A 16,765-nucleotide genomic window follows, 5' to 3' on the forward strand; every position below is an offset into this window, starting at 1 on the left:
AAGACACATCCAGCCTAGACCTTGGAGAACGACCACAATCATTTTTCTAAGGTAATATCTAGGAGTTAGCAGAAGCACACCAGAAAATAAAACCTGAATCTGAATGACAACAGATACTGGAATGATTAGTCATGAACTTTAAACAAATAGGCCTACCAAGTTTAAAGACCTAAAGAGTTTCACTTAAAACTATCTTTAGGAAACAAGGAGTTGTGAGAATGGCAGAGCAGTTTTGAAAAAGAACTAAAGATCATTCCAGAAATGAAAAACACATGAAATTTAGAAAAAGACAGTACAGAAATGCCTTCACAGTTCAGAAGGAAAATGATTGCTGATCTAAAATTCTATACCCTGGTTAACTATTAATACATTACCAGATTAGGATAAAGAGACTTTTTTTTTTTAAGATTTTATTTATTTATTTGACAGAAAGAGATCACAAGTAGGCAGAGAGGCAGGCAGAGAGAGAGGAGGAAGCAGGCTCCCTGCTGAGCAGAGAGCCTGATGGGAGACTCAATCCCAGGACACTGGGATCATGACCTGAGCTAAAGGCAGAGGCTTTAACCCACTGAGCCACTCAGGCGCCCCAGATAAAGAGACTTTTGATAGGCAATCTTTCAAAAACCTGACCTCTCATGTACCCCTTCTGATGAAGTTACTGTAAGATGTGGTCCATTAAATTCAAACAGAAAACCAAGAAGACATGGAAAACAGAAGATCCAACATAGGAAAGGGGCAAAAGGAATTTCAAGGAGGAAACTGAAAAGAGGTACCTGAGTGACAGCTGTGCACAAATATGGGGGAAAGTGGTCCACAGGGGAGCAAGAGGATTCAAGGACACATTGAGAAGAGCTGTCATCCCCAAGATTCTTGCCATCACTCTAGTCTCTCCTCACCACTTTTTTGTACCTGAGGACAGAATGCCTGCTCATATTCTTATATGTACTCGACTTTCTTTTTATTTTTTTAAATTTTATTTATTAATTTGACAGAGAGAGAGATCACAAGTAGGCAGAGCAGCAGGCAGAAGGGGAGGGGAGCAGGCTCCCCGCTGAGCAGAGAGCCAGATGTGGGGCTTGAACCCAGGACCCTGGGATTGTGACCTAAGCTGAAGGCAGAGGCTTAACTGACTGAGCCACCCAGGTGCCCCTGTACTCGACTTTTCTTAAGTGTTGTCACAAAAATTCCTCTTTTCCCTTCCAGGTCCTATTATTTGGATCATCTAAGAAGCTCATTTATTCTAGGATATTTTGACATACTCCTAAGAGCTGAAGTTAGGTCATATGATTTTAAAGATTTTATTTATTTATTTTTTTTAGAAAGAGAGAGAGAGAGAGAGCAAGCACAGGTAGGGGGAGGGGCAGAAGGAGAGGAAGAAGCAGGCTCCCCACTGAGCAGGGAGCCGGATCCCAGGACCCTGGGATCATGATCTGAGCCAAAGGCAGACCCTTAACTGACTGAGCCACCCAGGTGCCCAGGTCATATGATTTTAGAAGCAGGAAATACAGAACTTTCAACTCCCTTTGATACTATTTTTGATGACAATCTGTATGTTCCTCCCAGCAGCCCTGCCAGATGCTCCAGCTGTGATCAGCCAGCCATCTGTTTTCCAGAACTCATTCTTGTCCTACAAGTACCCAGAACTCAATCAGTTGTCCAACATCAAACTTAGTAAAACACCTACACACTTACACAGAAGTAACCAACCCCCACATTAGGATGTACAATGATTAAAACACCACTTTCGGGGTACTTAGAAAGGCTGTCACAAGCAGTTGACCTGTAAGATCCAGCAACACCAGAGCCGGCGGGTGCCCCTTTCAAACCATCCCCTCGTCATTCTGCCATCTCCTTAACAGTTGTGGAAGTGATTTGAGACTTTACCTATGTATCGCTTTGTTTATAATGTCAGATTTGTGGACATAAATAAAATTTTTTTCTCACAAACTTCAACTGGAAAATGTATTAAGAGGCTTCACTGCGTGAAGTTGGGAGATTAAAGCCAAGGGGTCTTCTAACAAGGAGATATCAGAAACGTTCGGCTAGTTGCCCTGTAGCCTGGAAATCTTTCTTTCAGGGACGTCACCCCTGAGCTGAATGCCAAGTGAGCCCGCTGTCAGCTCTGGTCCTGGGACTTTCCACCATACAAACCAAAGGAGAGGAGATAGATGCCGATAAAAAAATTCAGGATATTCATCAGTGGTTGAAAAAACATATCCCATAGGGATGGTTTCCCCCTCTTGTCTGATTGGTCACTTAGAATTTGATGATTCAAGTAGTTCCAGGAAAGAAGACTCATGACGTCAGTCTGTGCTAACACTTGTCTCAATCATTCCATTCTCTCCTGGTAACTGACTGTGCTTAGCAGTGTAACAAAGCCAGGTGGCGTCAATTACAGGGTGAATTTCACTAGATGCTTCTTTAGAGCCCACACCATTAGAAGACATTCTGCCAAGAAATTTTACTGCAGTCTTAAATGAATTAATATGACCCTGACACACGCAATTTACTCACCATTATTATGTTTCAGGTTGGGAGTGTGCCAAGAAAACAGTCCGAGGTGTATCTGTTTGTTATCTATACTTTTCGAGGGCTAAAGTGATTATACAACTTAATTGAGTCATTATTTGCTAAATGATACCCAGCTATTTTAAAGGACTGAAATGATTGGCCTAGTATTTCAGAGTTTTTAATTTGAAACGAAGCAAAATGTCTCTTATTGATGTTTTCCTGAAAGTCATCTATTAAAATTATGAAACATTCACTTTGCTATTTAATAAAAACCCACGATAATGGTTTTTGTAAGAAGGAAGGCTTCTTAAAGCAAGATCAACAACTGTAGGGTCATGATACTGATCAACAATTCTGAGGTCGTTGAGGGAGGGTTCCCCACCACCAAGTAATTCTCCAACTCCAGCTGGGTGTTCCACAATTTCACTCAATTCTGATGCTATCTACCTGCCAAGAGCATCAAATTCCCCAGATTAAGCGCTCAGTCCTATGAGACTGCCCTCTCACTCCCCGCTCAGGGACCAATCTTAAGTCCCAGTTGTCACTTGGTTTCTCACCCCCTGTGTATGGATTGGAGGTTCCAATGACCTCCTGTTCCGGTTTGATTACTTTGCTAGACCAGCTCACAGAGCTAAAAAAACCATTTTACTTACTAACTAGATAACCGGCATACTAGGAATGGGTATAACCCAGAAGCAGTCAGATGGAAGAGGTGCGTGGGGAGAGGTGTGGGGAAAGGCTGCAGAGTTTCCAAGCCCTCTCCACTCTCCCAGGATTCCGACCCAAAAGGCCTCCTAACCCCCTCCCCTCGTGTTCTCATGGAGGCTTCATTACATAGGCACCATTGATTAAATCATTGGCTGCCAGTGATGTAATTCAACCTGAGGCCCCTCTTCCCTCCTCAAAGGTAGGGGGTGGGACTCAAAGTCCCAAACCTCTAATCACACAGTTGGTTCTCCTGGCAACCAGCCCTCGAACTTAGGTGACCAGGAGCCATCCAAAAGTCATCTCTTTAACATAACAAAAGATAACTATCACTCAGTCACTTGGAAATTCCAACAGTATCAAGAGCGCTTTGCCAGGAATAGGAAAGACCCAATATATATTTCTTATAATATCACATAAGATATATAACTTAAATGATTACATCCTTGGCTAGAGTCTGAGTTGAAGGAAGACATACTATTGATAAAGAAAAGATATTGGGTTAAAGCCTCTGCCTTCAGCTCAGGTCATGATCCCAGGTCCTGGGATCAAGCCCCACATCGGGCTCTCTGCTCAGTGGGGAGCCTGCTTCCTCCTCTCTCTCTGCCTGCCTCTCTGCCTACTGTGATCTCTCTGTGTCAAATAAATGGATAAAATCTTAAAAAAAAAAAAGAAAAGATATTTCAGAATGTAGTTGCAGTTTCTCTAAAGGCAGTATGTAAGTTAGGAGAGGCTAGCTGCTTTAACGAACAGTCCCCAGATCTCAACATTTTGATTAGTTGAAATTTACCACTCACTCCTATAAAGTCCCAGGGGAGATATTCCTAAGCACGAAAGGAATTGCTCAAGAATGGATGCTCCTTCCATCCTACAGCTTCGCCATCTTCCTCAGAAGGCCACCAAGTTGGGAGAGAGGGAGAGAGTTCAAGGGGGAACAGCCTTGGGCACATAATTCCTTGCCTGTTAAGTGACATGTCACTTCGCTCATCTATCTCAAATAAGTGTAATGCCTGCTCTGCGACATAGCTACTAGTAAAAAACTAGATAAGAAGCCAGGCCACCCCACCTATGAAGTCCTCCTTTTGGAAAGCGCTGGGTAACCTAGATGACTGACCAGTTGAGTGACGTTGCTCTTCCCTTCCTGTACCCTTCCTAATCTTGGGTTTTAAGTTCACCAGTGAAGAGTCTGGCTCTGTGGGCAGAGCAGGTGACCCTTGCTCTCAGGGTTCTAGGCTTGAGCCCCAGCTTGGGTGTAGATACTACTTAAAAATAAAATATTTAAAAATAAATAAATTTGCCAGTGAGAAGTGAGCCTTAACCACCTCACCCTCAGGCCCCAGTAAAAGCTGAGCCTCAGGTCCATGCTTTCTTGTCATCTCTCTACCCTCAACCTTGCTGGGTAGCCTCTAGAATTGGTGAGTGATAAGTCTTGTTCTTCAAAGTTCTCCAACAGTTTTTCACTTAGGTGCATCTTCTGATCATGATAACGGCGAGACCCTGTCCAACCACAGCAATGGCTGCAACCAGGGGAATGTCTATGGGGTCTGTCAGCTGTACAGGCCCAGGTGAGGGCCTTGGGCATTCCTAGTGGAGAGCATCACCGTCAATAGGCTGAGACCAACAGAACACCCACCTCTGTGAGTGTTAATCTCATGCAAAGACTCTCATAGAAACTTCCAGAATAATGTCTGACACACGCCTGGGCACTGGGGCCCAATGAAGCTGACACATATAATTAACCATCACAATGAGGGAAGAATAAGATATTTTCAAAAATTCAAGATCTCCAAAAGCTAACCTTCTATGGACCCTCTCCTGTGAGCATCTGAGAAAGCTTTAGCAGAAGAAGGGAGTAGACAAAGAAAGAGAAGCCATGGACCTAGAAGTCTCCTACACAGGCCAATCTAAGGACAACAGCTCTGCAGCACGTGGAGGAAAGCGCCTGGGCCTGTGGGAGCAACAGGACGGCACTCTTTGGGGAAAGCAAAGGAAGATGTTTCCTTGGGTTGTTTCTCTGGGCATCTCTGAGGGTGGTTATCAAGGGCACTGACGTTGGAACCATACTTTCTGGGGTTCAATCCCGGTTTACTCCTTAGTACCTGGGTGATATGCATCTCCCAGGGCTTCCGTTTTTTCTCACATAAAATGGGGAAGATTAGAGTATGTTTTGCTTAGAGGAACGGTGGATGGTCAAGGTGAGCGACACTATGTTGCTCAAAACTCCCAATATCTCTGGCTTAAAACCAGAAAGATATTTTTCTTTCTTATGTTGTATGTCCCCACTTAAGTGTGCAAACTGTGGGAGGCTCCATCACCAGGAATGACAGTGTTTTCTGTGGAGGGAGGAAGAAAACGTGGGGAGTTATATACCGGTTCTTATAGGCGGGTATGTTCCATGGACTGAGGCAAGGGAATGGTAATTCTACCTCATGCCCACGTGGAGAACCGAAATGTCAATGGACATCCTCACACCTACCACAGAGCCTGGCGCCTCCCCATGACAGGGAAGGAATCCATGGCTCTAGGTGAGGAGTGAGGCCACTTGAAGGGAAGAACAAGGAGGGAATAAAATGCCCAGAGAAGGGAAGGGAGCCATGAGCCCGAGGACTGTGGTTTGAATTTTGAGAGGGGGGAGAGAAATGAGAGAGCTCTTGTAAGGAGTAGAATCTTTGAGAGCATGGGAGAGTTCTCAGGAACTCTTGGGAAGTGGTATGCTACGTAAAAACACATATCAGAGAAGTTTAGCAGATTTGTGTTACATTTCTTGGAGATAGAACACCAGGCTACCATGGCCTCAAGGGAGCCCATGCGTGGGAGTCAGCAAGAGAACTCAAGGGATTTCTCAGACATTTAGGTACTTGAGGTAGGCTTCACTGCACTTGTCCTAGGAGCCTCTCCTCCTTCATCTCTGCTGAGGGAGGACTTGGTGGGAGTTTGCAAAGCTCCAATAACAAAAAAAAATTTTTTTTAATATTTCAGTATTTTGAATCTATCCAATCTTATTTAATTATATCTTGGTATACTTAAAGCTCGTTTAGCAAATTTTTCTTTTTAATATTCAGATTATCTTGCAAATACATTGTTTTGAGAGAAGGGAAATTATGTTCTGGGCTCACTTTTTAAACAAATTTTTGAAATAAAAAACCATTTTATTTTTATTTTGACAGTTTAGACTTGTAGAAAACTTGCGAAGATAGTACGTTGAGTTCCCTCATACCCTCTGCCCAGTTTCCCCTCTTGTTAACATCTTACATTAGTAGGCTATATTTGTCACAATTGACAAAGCTATATATTTTTTTAAAGATTTTATTTATTTAAAAGAGAGAGAATGAGAGAGAGGACATGAGGTGGGTAGGGTCAGAAGGAGAAGCAGACTTCCTGCTCAGCAAGGAGGCCCACATGGGGCTTGATCCCGGGACTCCAGGATCGTGAACTGACCGGAAGGAAGGTGGTCGCTTAACCAACTGAACCACCCAGGTGCCCTTGATAAAGTAATCTTGATATATTATTATTAACTAACATCTATGCTGTAGTCAGATTTCCTTAGTTTTTTTTTTTTGTTTTGTTAATTTTTTAAAATATTTTATTCATTTGACAGAGAGAAATCACAACTAGGCAGAGAGGCAGGCAGAGAGAGAAGAGGAAGCAGGCTCCCTGCGGAGCAGAGAGCCCGACGTGGGGCTTGATCCCAGGACCCTAGGATCATGACCTGAGCTGAAGGCAGAGGCATTAACCCACTGAGCCACCCAGGTGCCCCAAATTTCCTTAGTTTTTGCCTGATGTCTTTCTTCCGCCCCAGCATCCCACCCAAGACACCACAGTACGTTTAGTCATCATTCTCATTTTATTTTGATAAATATGAAAATCTCACACTGACTGACTCAAACTGAAACAAAAGTAAACGAATTCACAGCTAGCGAGGAGACTTGGGCTTTCACAACACTCCAAGAGTAAACAAGATTGCCCCCTGGTGTTCAGAATGGAAAATAGCATCTTGACTTTCCAAGGTAAGGCTGACGCGGAAGGACTCACCTTCCTAAACAAGTTCCTTGTGGAAAAGCTAATAAATACCATAGTTTAAATATCATCAAAAGAGAGGGAAGATGCTATCAATAACTAACAAACAAAGCAAACAACCTCAACAATGAAATGTCCTTGAAGACAGACAGAGCCTCTACCACGGCAGGTGGTAATGTGAAGAGACTGGGAGGTTGGCGTGTGGCTATGGGATGGTCTAAAAGGTAAGGCATTCAATGCGTGTGTATAATATGACCCTTAAAAGCTGCCTCTCCACTTCACTAGTCTTGCGAGCTCTGTATTTAGCAGCACTTTCCCCCACTCCCCCCTGCCCCCTCCTTAATTAAGGGATATTCAACCGTTTGAACATAGTGAAAAGTCAAGAAGCATGCCCAAAGAGGCTGAGACGGAGCTATCCCAAAGACAGAGAAACAGAAAGTAGGCATCCATATAGAAATATGGATTCACAATATTCACATCCATATAGAAATATGGATGCCTACTTTCCGTTTCTCTGTCTTTGGGATATAGATACAGTTAAGAACTGAAAACTTGGGCGCCTGGGTGACTCAGTGGGTTAAAGCATCTGCCTTCGCTCAGGTCATGATCCTGGGGTCCTGGGACCAGGCCCCACATCGGGTTTCTGCTCGGTGGGGAGCCTGCTTTCTCCTCTCTCCTCCTGCCTCTCTGTCTACTTGTGATCTCTGTCAAAAAAACAAATCAAGTCTTAAAAAAAAAAAAAAAAGAACTCAGAACCTGCTGGCTATTCTTATATGTAAAGAACTTCACATACTGCCTGGGCTTCAGTAAACATTAATTATTTTAATTATTAATACTAAAAAACAATATTTGAAAGAACATTAATTGGCCAGTATATAATAAATTGGGCTTCAAGTAATAGAAAACTTGCTTTTTAGGAACATATATATAAGTGTGCAAGACATCTAAATTAGGTTGGGGTGTTTTTTTTAAGATTTTGTTTATTTATTTGACAGAGATCACAAGTAGGCAGAGAGGCAGGCAGAGAGAGCGAGAGAGAGGGAAGCAGGCTTCCTGCTGAGAAGCTGTGCTGAGAATATTATAGCAACACAAGTTTACCTTATGAAGGAAGAAAAAGCTCAAGCAAACAACTTAATCTTATTCCTAGGGGAGCTGGAGAAAGAAGAACAAAGCTAAAAGCCATTAGAAAAAAGGAAATACTAAAGATCAGAGCAAAATAAATGAAATAGAGACTAAAAATATCAATAGAACAGATCAAAGAAACCAGGAACTGGTTCTTTGAAAAGAGCAACAAAATTGATAAACTTCTAGCCAGACTCAACCAAAAAAAAAGAAAAGAAGAAAGAGGTCTGGAAGCATATAACCTTCCCAAAATGAATCAGGAAGAAATAAAATAATTTGAATAGACTGATGACTAGCAATGAAATTGAATCAGTAATAAAAATTCCCAACAAATAAAAGTCTAGGACCAGATGGCTTCACAGGTGAATCCTACCAAAAATGTAAGGAAGAATTAATCCCCATTCTTCTCCAGCTCTTCCCAAAAATACAAAAGGAAGGAAAACCTCCAAATTCATTCTACGAAGCCAGCATTACTCTAACATCAAAACCAGATAAAGACACTACTAAAAAAGAAAACTGCAGGCCAATATTTCTGGTGAATATAGATACAGAAATCCTCAACAACATATTAGCAAACAAAGTCCAATACATTAAAGTAAAATCATTCACCATGATCAAGTGGAATTTATTCCAGGGATACAAGTGTGGTTCAATATTCACAAATCATTGTGGTACATTCCATCAACAAGATAAAGAATAAAAATGATATGATCATCTTCAAAGATACAGAAAAAACATTTGACAAAGTACAATATCCATTCATGATAAAAACTCTCAATAAAACATGTTTACAGGAAACATAGCTCAACATAATAAAGGCCATATATGAAAAATCCACAGCTATCATCATACTCAATGGTGAAAAAATTGAGAATATTTTCTCTAATATTTGAAACAAGACAAGAATGTCCAATCTCACCACTTTCATTCAACGTAGTACTGGAAGTCCTAGCCACAGTAATCAGACAAAAAAAAGAAATAAAAATCATCCATAGGTGCGCCTGGGTGGCTCAGTCAGTTAAGCATCCAACTCTTGATTTTGGCTCATTTCATGCACTCAGGGTCCTGGGATTGAGCCCAGTGTCAGGCTTTGCACTCAGTGGGGAGTCTGCTTGAGGATTCTCTCCCTCTCCCTTTGTCCCCCACCCCTCTCACACAGACACACACTCTCTCTAAAATAAATAAATAAATCTTTTTTTTTTATGATTATATGTACATACATATTTTATGTATACATATATACAGAGATATACATTAGTCATGTTTTTAATGAGAATTATATATACTAAAATGTTACATTATAAATGACTTAAAGAGCCATCGTTCTGAAATTTTTCAATATTCTAAGTCAAATAGCTCAGTTCTAAACTTAGGGATGATTTATTTTTATTTCTGGCATCGATTATTTCCTGATGTACAAAGTGAAAATATGCTTGGCAGCACCGAAGGAAAACGAACCCTTAAAATAGTTTGTTGATGGATTGGTTGAAAGAGTTTAGTAACTGTGATAACCAGCCATTGGCCCTGTTGGTCTCCCTCTGTCAGGGGTTCTTAGCCATGATGACTGGGGAGCTGAGTGGAGTGGTTTATAAACCTCCTGAGATTACAGGCAAAATTTTGTATTTGCATTTTTCTGAGGAGAAGGTTCCTTGCATTTCCTCAGATTCTCAAAGGTCTGTGACCCTAAAGAGGTTAAAGAATCACTTTTCTAGATGTTGCTATGTATCCAGATGTTTACTAGCCCCTTGGGCTGTGCAGTCTTAGGGTATTTTTATTTTAAGGTCAGAGGTAGCACAGTCATTGTCAGAGGTGTGTCACATCTCATTGGCCACTTGAACTAGCTTGGCTTCAGAAAACAGAATGACTTTTGCGCAGCTAAAAGAAAATTAAGGAATAATTACTATAATATGAGATACGTAGCTGAGGCGATATCTATAAGGAGGTTAAGTGTCTCTAAGTGTCTAAACCTGATGTAGTCTCAGGCTGCTACTTCTCCGCCATCTTGACTCCTCCCCCCTAAAATAAATAAATAAATCTTTTTAAAAAAAGCACTCACATTGGTAAGGAAGAAGTAAAATTTTCACTATTTGTAGAAGACATGAACTAAATATGGAAACCCTAAAGTCTCCACCAAAAAGCTATTAGAACTGATAAGTGAATTTGATAAAGTCATGGGATACAAAATTAATATACCAAAATCCATTGCATTTCTATGCACTAATAATGAAGTAGCACAACAGGAGAAATTAAGAAAATAATCCCATTTATAAATACACCAAGAATAATAAAATACATAGGAATAAACATAACCAAGGAGGAGAAAGATCTGTACTCCAAAAGCTATAAAACACTGATGAAAGATATTGAAGATGACCAGCAAATGGGAAGATATTGTGTTCATGAGATGGAAGAATTAATATTGTTAAAATGTCCATGCTACCCAAAGCAATGTAAACATTTAATGGAATCCCCATCAAAATACCATTAACATAAAAATACATTATATGTTTATTAAAAAAAAAATTGGAAGGGGAGGCGAACCATAAGAGACTATGGACTCTGAAAAACAACCTGAGGGTTTTGAAGGGTCAGGGGTGGGAGGTTGGGGGAACAGGTGGTGGGTAATGGGGAGGGCACGTTTTGCATGGAGCACTGGGTGTTGTGCAAAAAGAATGAATACTGTTACGCTGAAAAAATAAATAAAATGGAAAAAAAAAAAACAAAAAAAATACCATTAACATTTTTCACAGAGCTGGAACAAATAATCCTAAAATCTGTCAACCAATGAATGGATAAAGAAGATGTGCTATATATAAACTATGGAATATTACTTGGCCATAAACAAGAATAAAAGTTTACCATGTTCAACAATGTGGATGGACCTAAGGGGATGATGTTAAGTGAAATAAGCCAGAGAAAAACAAATGTCATATGATTTCATTCATGCAGAATATAACAAAAGAACAAAGAATGAAAAAAAAAAAAGACAAAAAGAGAGACTTAAATACAGAGAACAAACTGGTGGTTGCCAGAAGGGAGGTGGGTGGGGGGATGGGTGAAATAGATAAAGAGAATTAAGGGTACACTTACCATGATGGGCACTGAAAAATGTAGAGAATTGTTGAATCTTACTGTGCACATGAAACTAATGTAACACTGTATATGAATTATACTTGAATAAATAAAAAAACCCCACTAAATAATAGTGTAATAAATGTCCTTATATTCACATGTACACTAGCAAATGTGTAGATATATCTGTAAGATAAATTCTTAGAAGTGGGATAATTGAATCTAAAGGTACATGTTAAGTGTTAAAAATTACTTTCTAAAGACTCTTACCAACAACGCTTTCATTCAATATTTGAACACCTACAATATGTCAGGTACTGTTCTAGGCACTTACAACATAATGATAAATAAATCAAAGATCTTTGCTTCTATGAAGCTTATTGTGTGTGTGTGTGTGAGAGAGAGAGAGAGAGAGAGGAAGAGAGAGAGAGAGAGGAAGAGAGAGAGAGAAACAGAGAGAGAGAGAGATAGAGATGGGGTTTTGGGGAGGCAAGGGAGAGTCATCAAGAAAGACTCCAAAGTTTGTTTTCAGCCTGTTGCCATCAGCCAAGGAAGATGAAACAGTTTGCAAGCTCAGGAGTTTGGTTTTGCCCATGCATACCCTGAGATGTCCGTGGATATCCAAGTAAAGATGCTGAATCAGCAGCTGCATATGTAAATCTAGAGTTCAGGAGATGGGTCTGAATTCCAGACATCTAATAGATGAATTCTAAGCCATGAATGAGTGAGTATCGACAGAGAAGTAGGCCAAGGACGGGACTCAGGGATGCATCAAACTAATAGCTGCAAGGATAAAATTGAAAAATTTCAATATTGAAAAATTCCTGGTGAAACTGATTAAAACTCATTAAAAAGATAAAAATCACAAAAAACTAATAAAAACTACATATACTTATTATCCAGGATACATCCAGAACTCTTACTCTGTAAGAGCAGGAGACAAGCTATTTGAACAGCTTTCAACAAGAGAATATCCATTTGTCAATAAGATATGAAAATGTACTCAACCATCACAAGTTATCAAAGAAATGCAAATTAAACCCACAAAGTTACCACAACATACTCAAATGACCAAAATAGGAAGGGCTGTTGATACCAAACAATGGCAAGGACGGAGAGCGATGGGAATATTCATGCACAGCAGTAGGAATGCAAACTGGTACAACCACTTCGGAAAATGGTTTAGAAAAGATTTGCAGCTGTTGAACATACACGCATCATTTTACCCATTAATTTCGCTTTTCCATGAAAACCCAGCAGAGATCTATGCACTTATACCAGAAATTCAGAGTAGCATTACTGTGACCTCACTGATTTCACAGTTGTTTTGTTTTCAGGTGCATGAATTTCTACTCTTTATTCTTTCCTTCTGCTTCTTTCCTTTTTCCAGTTTCTTAAGGCAGAAGCTTAGAGCATTGATTTTTGAACACTCCATTTCTTAGTTTCCTACTGCTGCTGTAACAAATTGCCACTAACTTAGTGGCTTAGAGCAACACGAACACATTATCTCACCATTCTGTAGGCCAGAAGTCTGAAATTTTCTCACCAGGCTACAACCAAGGCATTAGCAGGGCTTTATTTCTTCTAGAGCCTTCATGGAGAATCCATGTCCTTGCTCTCCTGGCTCTGGAGAGGGCCTGCATCCCATGGTTCATGGCCACTTTCCTCCAGCAATATTAGGCTGAGTCCTTCTCGTGCTGTCATCTCTCTGTTTCTCCCTCTTTTGCCTCCCTCCTCCAGGATTAAGGACCCTTGCGTTTTCATTGGCTACACCTGGATTACCTATCTCGAAGTCAGATTAGCAAACTGAATTCCTTCTGCAACTTTAAATCTGTTTGTCATGGAACTAAACATACTTTCAGGTTCCAGGGATTAGGATGTGGACATCTTTGGAGGGATTCTGTTCTGCCAACCACATTTTTTTCTAATATAAGCACTTAATGTTATAAATTTCCTTCTAGTCACTTTAGCTGTTCCCCCCAGATTTCAATGTTTTTAACCTCAATCTTCATTCAACTAAAAATATTTTCTAATTTCCAATGAAGGTTTTAAAATTTCCAAATTGTTGTTTTCCAGATATCTATCTTGTTGTAATTGATGTCTGCTTTAACTTTCATTCAGTGAATAAAATTTGTTAAAAGAAAATTTGTTGTTTCATGACCCAGCATAGAATATTTTGGTGAATATTCCATGAGTAATTTAAAAGAATGTGTTTTATACTGTTATTGGATTGAATTTTCTTTAAATGTCAGTTTAGCCAAGTTGATTTATAGTGCTATTCAAGTCTTCTGTACCCTAATTTTGACTACTTGGTCTATCAGTTACAATTGTGGATTTGTCATTCTCCTTTCAGCTCTATCAGTTTTGGCCTCATGAATTCAAAGATCTGTTATTAGGAGCACACATTTTTTTAGGACTGTTAAATCTCCTTGGTGAATTAACCTTTTATCGTTATGTAATTTCCCTTTTTATTCCTAGTAATGTTCCTCATTCATAAGTCTTTGATAATATTGTCATTTTTTAAAAAAGATTATTTACTTATTTAAGAGAGAGAGACAGACAGACAGACAGTGGGGGAGGAGACAGAAAGATAGAAAAGCAGACTCCCTGCTGAGTGTGGAAACAAACTCCATCTCCTGACCTTGACGTCAAGACCTGAGCCCAAAACTGAGTCCAATGCTTAACCAACTCAGCCACCCAGGTGCTCCAATCACTAGTTTTCTTTTGATTGATGTCTGCATTGTATGCCTTTTTTCATCCTTTTACTTTTAACCTATGTCTTCATATTTATATATAGCTATAGTTGTAACAGCATATAATTGGATATCCTCTTTTTTTTAATGTAACCTATCTCTTTTAATTTGGTGTGTTAGGCCATTTTTTACATTTCGTGAAATTATTGGTATGGTTGGATTTAGTATACCACTTCTTTAAAAGACTTTATTTATTTGAGAGAGAAAGAGAGCAAGCAAAAGCAAGGGGAGCAGCTGGCAGAGGGAGAGGGAGAATCAGTCTCCTTGCTGAGCAGGGAGCCCAGTGCAGGGCTCTATCTCAGGATCCCGGGATCATGACCTGAGCCCAAGGCAGCTGCTCAACCAACTGAGTCACCCAGGTGCTCCTAGTCTACCATTTTAATATTTACTTTCTGTTTGTCCTCTATTTTTGTTCTTCTTTTTCACCTTTCCTGACTTTTGTAGTATTTCAACAGATTTAAAACTTAATCTATTCTTTTCAATTACAGTTTCAATATATACACACTAGGAATTATATATATATACATAATCCTTCAATCTCTTTAAAGTTAATATTTTACCATTGCAAGTAAAATAAAGAAGGCTCATAACTATATGTACACACACACACGCATGTATATATATCTCCTTTATTCTTGTCATATTCCTAAATGCACTGAAAACTTCTCTTGACAATTACAGTTTTTGCTTTCAACAGTCATAATATTTTAAAGAACTTAGAAAAATTGTCTCTTTACCCATATACTTAACATTTATGTTATTTTCCCTTCATTCTTATAGTTCTCAATTTCCTTCTAGCATCATTTCCTTTAAACAAGTCTGCAGCTACAAATTCTTATTTTCCTTCACCTGAAAATGTCTTTATTTTGCCTTGATTCTTGAAGAAAATTTTCAGTAGATAGAAAATTGAGTTGGTAATTCCTTTTTCCAGCACTTCAAAAATACTGTTCACTATCTTCTTGCCTCCAGTTTCTGATCAGAAATCTGATCAATTCAATTGTTGTTCCACTATATAATGTGTTTTTATCTTGATGCTTTCAATGTTTAATTGCTCATTTTTAGCGGTTTGGTTAGCTTCTTTCTGGGTACGTGTTTGAGTTTATCCTGTTTTCTTGAGTTAAGCAGGTTTTTTTTTTTTTAAGTTTTATTATTTATTCGAGAGAGATATCACGAGCAAGGGAGAGGGGTAGAAGGAGAAGCAGACTTCCTGCCGAGCAGGGCGCCTAATGCAGGACTCTATTCTAAGACTCTGGGATCATGACCTGAGCAGAGGGCAAATGCTTAACTGACTGAGCCACCCAAGTGTAGATGAGTTAAGCAGTTTATTTTTATTTATTTATTTTTAAAGATTTCATTCATCTACTTGACAGAGAGAGAGAGAGCACAAGCAGGGGGAGTGGCAGGCAGAGGGAGAGGAAGCAGCAGGCTCACCTCTGAGCAGGGAGCCCAATATGCGGCTCAGTCCCAGGACCCTGGGATCATAACCTGAGCCAAAGGCAGACGATTAACCCACTGAGCCACCCAAGTGCCCAAGCAGTTTATTTGTTATTTTATTTTCAAGTAAGCTCTACACCCAACATGGAGCTCGAACTTACAACCCCAAGATCAAGAGTCACGTGCTTCACCAGCTGACTCAGCCAGGCACCCCTGAGTTGAACAGTTTAATTATGATGTGTCTGGGTGTGGTTTTCTTTGAGTTTATTTGGTTATCAATATAGATAGACTCGGGTCATGGAGATTCTTGAATCCATAAACTTATGCCTATCAAATTTAGGAATTTTTTAAAAGATTTTATTTATTTATTTGACAGAGATCACAATTAGGCAGAGACGCAAGCAGAGAGAGAGGAAGGGAAGCAGGCTCACCTCTGAGCAGAGAACCCAATGTGCGACTCAGTCCCAGGACCCTGGGATCATAACCTGAGCCAAAAGCAGATGCTTAAATCCACTGAGCCACCAAGGCGCCCCAAATTTGGGAATTTTAACCATTATTTTTTCAAATAATTTTTCTGTGCTACTTCTTTCTCCTTTCTTTGGGACCAACATTGGTGTACTGAAGCCAGCGTGTCGATTGTGCATGTCTCTTCCCAACTCCATGATCAGTGACATCATGTTGATGCACTGAAAACAGTCATGCTGGGATTACACCTGGACATAGGAAAACATTACAAAAAAGGACTTTTTCTTTTTTTTTTTTTTTGAGAGCCAGTTTACTGCTGGACTCAATGACACAAATATTAGAACAATTTTGGTACTAGTTTTCAGGTTCCTAAGGCTCTGCTGTTTTTGTTTTTTGTTTTTTTTTTTTTGTCTTTTGTTACTCTGTTCTCAATTGGACAAATTCTACTGATTTATTTCTCTTCAACATCATTGATTCTTCTATCATCTTCAGTCAGCTATTGAACCCATCTAGCAAATTATTAAAATTTCCACTATCTTTTCAGTTCTAAACTTTCCATTTGGTTCTTAAAAAAAATTACTACTCTCAAAAACTTTTAAGATTTATTTTTTAAAGAGAGAGAGAGCGTGAGCACACATGTGCAGGCAGGAAGGGGAATAAGAGGGAGAGAATCTCAAGCAGACTCC

This window comes from Meles meles, chromosome 2 (genome assembly GCF_922984935.1).
Source record: "Meles meles chromosome 2, mMelMel3.1 paternal haplotype, whole genome shotgun sequence".
NCBI classification, from domain to species: Eukaryota; Metazoa; Chordata; class Mammalia; order Carnivora; family Mustelidae; genus Meles; species Meles meles.